General features: G+C 38.8%; 1 long non-coding RNA gene across 1 annotated transcript; it reads right to left on the bottom strand.

Moving 5' to 3' along the window:
• Positions 1 to 1,536: 1,536 nt before the first annotated feature.
• On the bottom strand, positions 1,537 to 6,300 carry LOC106873948 (uncharacterized). The gene is made up of 5 exons (XR_001409940.3): positions 6,174 to 6,300; positions 5,034 to 5,057; positions 4,441 to 4,464; positions 2,754 to 2,795; positions 1,537 to 1,903 (listed from the first exon to the last, which is right to left on the bottom strand). It is a non-coding gene; the product is annotated as an uncharacterized LOC106873948 (long non-coding RNA).
• Positions 6,301 to 7,430: the final 1,130 nt, after the last annotated feature.

Genomic DNA, 7,430 nt, shown 5'->3' with positions numbered 1-7,430 from the left:
AATGTTGATCACAAAGACACGACAGCCATAGATGAGCTTAAGATTTGCACCCTAGGTTATAATTTTCTCTTTTTTTTATTTGTAGTTGTTGTGAAAGGTGTCCATCATTATATTATAATGCTCGTGGTGAAATTTGAATTATTGGAGACTTCAGCCTGAACTATTTCCGCTTCGCCTCTTTCATTCCTGTAATATTTAGTAAATTCATATCACTTAGGATAGTGGACAATGACAACTAGTGACGTCGTAATTTTCAGTATTGAGTTACGTCCCTTCGCCTGTGCTCGAAATCCCATATGAGGTCCATTAAATATATGAACGGTATAATTCAGTGATTACCCAAAACTGTCTTTTTGTTTTTACTTCTCGATTTTAAATCGCAATTGTGTTTTTTTTTTTTTTGTGAAGGAAAGTTTTAAAGAAACATTATTTTAGGTAAATTTTTATATTAACACCCGCACGATTTTCACTAAGAATGAAAAAAAAAACTCGGGTTTTTGCGTGGAATCAAGCACCCTGACCTCCTAATATGCTGCAAATCCCTTATTTTGGTTCGGAAAAAAAGGTGGGGGATATATTCAATAACGAACCATGTAATTCACATTCTGGAAAATTTATTTCTATAAAGTCTTTTTCCTTAAACACACAAGATAGAGTCTACAAATTTAGGATGTTTTTGAAAGATACTATATTTTATCATCAGAATATATATACTTTCTCACACAACAAAGATATATTTATTTTAAATCGCTTATTTATTTATTTTAAATTGTTCATCTCTCCCGCCCACACACAAAAAAAATTAGTTTGGGCGCGATTTTTATTTATTTATTTATTTTTCCTTAGTGAAAAGATCAATGGGGGTGGGGGGGTGAAATTTCCGAAGCTTCCACCTACACCCACTCCGTTTTTCGGACCCCAAAAAGGGTTTTGTAGCATATTAGGTGGTCACAGGAATTCATTCAAAGAAAAAAAAAATTTCCAATGATTCCGGGAATACAATGAAGTAGTTGTATGCTGTCAACTTAATGTGACAGTCCCCTGAAGGGAATAATACTACTGTTGGTTAGACCTAGGAAGCTGCACTGCTTCCTGTTGGCCTTGACACATTTCCTGTGTCCTTATGTTTACAAGGGGGAGAGAAGCACCTCCACCCAGCTAAGCCAGCATCCAGAGACATGTTTCTGAGTCTTTGCTCATCATCAGTCTGGAGTAGCATGACCTGCTGTGTCCTAATTTCTTAAATTAAACATGTCTATTAACTCTTATTTATTTATTGAGCTTCCATTAATTTATAAACAAATTAACTCACTTATCTTTCCTACATATTCTTTTGCTTAGGTTGACCACATGGGGACATGGCTACATGTGTTACTGTAGTATACTATTGGTTGTAGGATACATGGTTTCTTGGCTACATCGTCACATGTATCTTTACGTCCACATGCATATTTCTATAGTGTTATGATATTGTCTACATGGTCCTCATGTATTTCTGTAATGGTATGATATGACAAATAAAGAGTAAAACATGGAGACATTAGAATTTAGATTTTATTGATGAAGGTTGCACTTTATATTTTAACATCAAACTGGAAACATCCAGAATGTTCTGCCATCAACAAATGGAATTTTCATGGAAATTAAGTTTAAAAGTTTCCATGTAGACAACATCTGGAATCTTCCAGATTACTGCAAGAATTGGGAAGGAATATTAAAGGAAGTTTCTTAAATGTTTAGGAAGCCAAGACAGTTGTGAAAGTCTGCAGAATGTTCATGTTTCCTTGAACATTTCTTCATTGTGATAGGAACAACAAGAATAATGGTGCCAGTTAATCCAGTTCCATCTCTTTTGTCTTCAAGGCATTTAAATCGTTTCCACTGCCTCCTACGGGTGGACCTCCTGGAAGAGATAATGGCCATCGTTATAAGGATAACATCAGTTGTGACAACAACAACAACAACAGTCACTTGACAGGCTAGAAATGATAGCTAAATCTTCTGCAAATGACACTTCAATAGAAGGAAGGACACATTAAACAAAGTGAGATGGTCCAGGCTGGAACAAGTGAGATAATTTTGCTTATATGAGAGGTACCCAAAAAGAAACTGGAATTTAGTAATATGGTTTTATTCCCATACTTTTACGTGTCAACACTTTCATTGCCTTTGGTGTATTCTCCATTTGAAGCCATGCATCAGTCCAGACGCTTTTCCCACTGTTCGAAGCAGTCCTGGAACTCTTGTGAAGGGAGGCCTCTTAATGCCTCAGTTGTCACCTTTCTACATCTTGCAGAGAGCAAGAAACTACAATGGGTTTGTCCCACAGAGAACGTTTCTGGTTACTTTTGGGTACCCCCCCAGTAAGTCCGCCTGATCAGGGTTGAACAGAGGTTGAGCAACAACAACAACAGCAGCAGCAGCAGCAACAACAACAACATTTACAACATTTGATATTGACATTACCAAAAACTGGAAGGATGGAAAGTAAAGCCAGAAATGAGCTCAGCCCTCAACAATCCTCAACAGAGATCAAAGGAGAAACTCCCAGAGAATTACTGTTGCTGTTGCTGCTATAAGGCAAATATCAAGTCACCATTGAAAATATGGCCATCTCATCGACTGGCAAGGTGTCATACTTCATAGTGGTGGTGGTGGTGATGGTAGTAGTAGTAGTAGTAGTAGTGGTGGTAGCAGCAGCAGTAGTAATAGTGATAGTGGTAATAGTAGTAGTAATGGTAGTATCTACTTACCATTGAATGCTCGTTTCCCAGCAGACCCTCCACTTGACGCAGCTGCAAAGTAATCAATAAATTCATTAATTTAATGAGAAAACAAATGAGGAAGTGTGGGGGAGGGGGCTCCTCTCCCCATAATTGTTCCGGAACAATCCAGACAGGGAGAAAGGATAATAACTCAGTTAATATGGCTCAGGTTCGGTTAGTTGCTATTAAAGTTTAGCCCTAGGTCAGTCCTGATCAAAGTTAATCCCACAGGGACCATGCCATCGGTCTTTTTTCAGGCATAGTTCACCTAGTATTACATCATCCAATGGCTCCTTCCTACTCTAAAGAATGGTAGGGTGTAATATTAGAGGGATTTGGCTGTTATTTCTAGATGGTGGAGCGGCCATATATAGGCTTCAGTTAGCTGTCATGCGTTTTTGAGCAGACCTATGATCAAAGGCATTCCAAACATGACCATCCTATCTTTTTCTTATGTGCAAAGAGTCCAGAATCACATTTGATGTTTCATTGTGTGATTTGAGGGAGAGGTGGCTGCTATTTCTAGCATTTTGAGCAACTCCACAGTAGCTCAGCTAGTGATTGAGAGAGAGATTGAAATAGGTAGAGCCATGAATATTTCAAGATCTAATGATGGAATGGTCATGGCTGGCATTCTTTTCATGATATGTCTTTGAGCAGGACTTTAAACAGAACAGTAGGTAATGGGGCTGTGGTTGCTTCCTGACAGAGTCATGTGATGGAAGTGGAATTGACAAACATTGCCAGAAAAATAATTTCTAAGACAATAGAATCCATTGGAACAAGAACATAATGGACGACAATGAAAACATCTGGACAGATGGACAGGAAAACCAGTCAAGCTTCCAATTATCACAACAGTTTTGGCCTGTTACACTTGAGACTGTTCAAAACTGCTAGGCCCCCCAAAAAACCAAGCTAAGGGCATTCAATTTTTGGAAGAAAGCAGGCGAATATGTGCAACAGCAGGGATCAAAAAAACAAGAACATGGACTCTGTTCCTTCCACTTGACCGATGCTCAGCCAAGCATGATCTTTCTTTCTTGGCCTGACCACCACTCGCACAGCACTTTCTTTTCCTGTCTCCTGACTTTCATCTATGTTTGTTGCCGTAAGGCTTCCAGTTCACACTCCACCTTATCTTAAACTTGTCCTTTCAGTTGAAAGACACCTGTTGTTATTCTTGTTTTTTGTATTTGCAATTTTGTAATATTTTCTCCATTTTCTTGTTTTTTTTTTTTTTGTCCATGTTGTCACACATATTCGCCCGTTTTCTTCCAAAAATTGAATGCCCTTAGCTTGGATTTTTGGGGCCTACCAGTTTTGAACAGTCTCAAGTGTAACAGGCTGAAACTGTAGTGAATAGAACTGATGAATAGAAAGCCACAAATGTCCCGTCCTGGTTTTCCTGTCCATCTTTGTATCATCCATCTATCCGTATGTTTTTGTCATCGTCTGTTATGTTCTTGTTATATATAAGTATATATACATACAAACATATATATACATGCACACATATATGCGTGCTGTGTAACACAAGTTGCAAAAGCAGGAATTTGGCTAGGATAAGCAATATAATCACTTCATCTCTTCTTTTATATGATGACAATGATGATGATGAAAATAATTAAGGCAATGACAGAACAATGGAAAATGAATGAAATCCATCACTTACCTGTTTTAGCTCCAACAATATCAACTGAAATAACAAAAATACTCTGATGTCAGTAGGAATATTGCTCTGTATGTGTGTGTGTGTGTGTGTGTGTGTGTGTGTGTGTGTGTGTGTGTGTGTCTATATATTTATATATATTGGGTCATCCCATAAATAATGCAGTTCTTTTCAATTGTATGAACTAAAAGTCGGAGGGGGACAGGATAAACTACCTGCATCAGCTTGTTAGGGTTTTGTCCCTGTTAATGGGGGGGGGGGGGCTGGATCTTCCTCAATGCCATAGCAACCGAGGCAGGCAGGTGCAGCCCACCCCAACCTTTGGGCTGGCTGGTGCCCATTCTCCTTTGCTATCTTGAGGCTTTTTTGGAGCAGGATTTTCTACAGGAAGAACCCCCAACGTCAGTTTCTAAACATGAGTGGTCCCGAGACGAAGGCCTCTACCACTATTTTTAAGAAATGTGGTGGAAAACTAGCTCAGGAAGGCAGAGACGCTACTCCCTGAGACCCCTTTCAGAGCCCCACCCCTACCTGTTATTGTTAGAAATCAATATGTATTGTTATGAATATTGAACAATGTCAAGGAAATAACTTACATTTAATGTCATCAATATTAGGAGCTGTAAATAAAGGAAAAAGAAGATTAATAGAGAGAGAGACAACAATTGGGAGGCCAGACTTTGTGTAATCACTTTACATAGCTAATTAAAAATGATTAGACCATCAGGAAAAATGTATTAGACGAAAGATTAGTAGTGGCTTAATTGGGAGACAACTCTTGACATCTTTCCATTGTATTAAGCCTCTTTAGCAAAACATAGACTTTACTGTAGACATTGAAATATTGATGAGAGAACCACTGTTTAGATAGACAATATTATACATGTGTAGCTGTGAGTAATTAGCATATTTTATAAGACAAATTCCACATAAGATTTTGTTAATTCCCTTGTCATCTCATTTTACACACACATGCATACACACACGCACATACACATGCATGTGCACACACACATGTATGTATGCAAAGACCTGGGAGATGGTTCTATTGCAATGAACACACAGACATTGTGACTCACATTCAGATGAGGGCCACTTGACAAATCAACATCAAATCACTAACAGACATATTCCATCCCCGGACCCCACCCCACTAGGGCTAGCTCCTGTCTTTGACTTTTCATCACTACTTCAATGGCCTCTATTCTTTGGAGCTGTCTTGTCCCATATCTCCACTTCTGAGGCATTCCCACCACTGACCTGCTTGTCACTCCACCTCTTGGTATCCTTGTTGAATCCATGTCTAGCATTATGGCAAATATACGACAGTTACTACAGAGTTCCACCAGAGATATAACAGAGTTAAGTCAGCAAGCTGTCAGAACCGTTAGCATGCCAGGCGAAATGCTTAGTGGTATTTTATCTGTGTTTACGTTCTGAGTTCAAATTCCGCCGAGGTCGACTTTGCCTGTCATCCTTTCAGGGTCGATAAATTAAGTACTAGGGTCAATCTAATGAACTTCCCCGCCACAAAAAAAAAAAAAAAAAATTGGGGGGCCTTGTGCCAAGAGTAGAAAAGAGATATCACAGAGTTGCAATAATGTTACAATATAGAGATACAGCAAAGTTACATCTGAGTTACAAGTAACAGAATTACAGACCGAGTACACCAACGGCAGAGATAAAGCATAAGCAGACCAGGAGCAGAATTAGAAGACAGATTTAATAATACTTACTGCCAACAACCAGCGCTATGAAGAGAGAAATGGTGACAACCAGCAGAAGTTTCATCTTGTGTTCTTGAAGAGTTTAAACTGTAGTGTTGTATGTCAGCAACTGTTTGCTCCTATATATATATAGTCTTACAACCACATGTATGTGTGTGTGTGTGCATGCATGTATGTATCTATGTATGTATATGTGCATGTATGTATATATGTATGTATCTATGTAAATATGCATGTATGTATATATGTATGTATCTATCTATCTATCAACCCTGCTATTCATAAATGCACGTACTGTAAAGAATTTTAAAAAATATATTGACTCACACATATATACATAAAGAAATACATGCATAAACACTAGAGCACACATGGACACACATAGCATTAAAATTAATTCGAGGTGGGGGGTGGAGTTAATGGAAGGGCGGGGCTGAGGGAACAGACAGCTTTTCCCAGGCATGACATATTCTCTGGAAGAGATAGAGGAAGAAAAGAGAGAGAGAGAGAGAGAGAGAGAGAAAGAAACAGAAAGAGAGAGAGGGGGTGAGAAGAGGTCTGTATTATAAGTGAGATGAGACAAGGGGGTGGGCTGTGTTATAAAAGTGAGGGGGGGTGACTCTATGTAAGGGTGTGATGGGTGAGCCTCTCTAGGCCTTATTAGAAATGTATGGTGTGAGGGGTGAGCCTCTCTAGGCCTTATTAGAAATGTATGGTGTGAGGGAGCTTTATGAGTACCAAATGAGAGGAGCTGAAGGCTGTAGGTTTGTTTTTGGTTTTAAGCCCCAGATTTATGCCTGGTTGAATAGACTTATGATTAAAGGCACAAGCATGGTTCCAGTTTCAATTCCACTGCATGGTATGCTGGGTAAAGATTGTCAAAATATAATAATGGCACAAAATGAGCAGCTATCAAAGTTCACCATATACCTTACTACAAATTTCATACTTCATGACCTAATATAACTTTGGGCTGACCAAAGCTTCAGGAATGGATTTGGTAGATGGAAACTGAAAGAAGTCTGCCATGTGTGTGTGTGTGCATGTATCTTTGTGTCTGTGTTTGTCCCCTATGCTGCTTGACAACTGGTGTTGGTGTGTTTGCATCCCCATGACTTAACAGTTTGGCAAAACAGACTGATAGAATAAGTACCAGTTTTAAAAGCATAAAAATAAGTTCTGGAGTTGATTAATTTGACTAGAAATTCTTCAAGATGCTGCCCCAGCATGGCCACAGTCTAATGACTGAAACAAGTTAAAGATATT

The sequence above is a fragment of the Octopus bimaculoides genome, chromosome 14 (genome assembly GCF_046866305.1).
Source record: "Octopus bimaculoides isolate indiv1 chromosome 14, ASM4686630v1, whole genome shotgun sequence".
Classification (NCBI taxonomy): domain Eukaryota; kingdom Metazoa; phylum Mollusca; class Cephalopoda; order Octopoda; family Octopodidae; genus Octopus; species Octopus bimaculoides.
The sequence above is the reverse complement of the archived record's forward strand: the minus strand, read 5'-3'. Positions and strand labels throughout refer to the sequence as shown.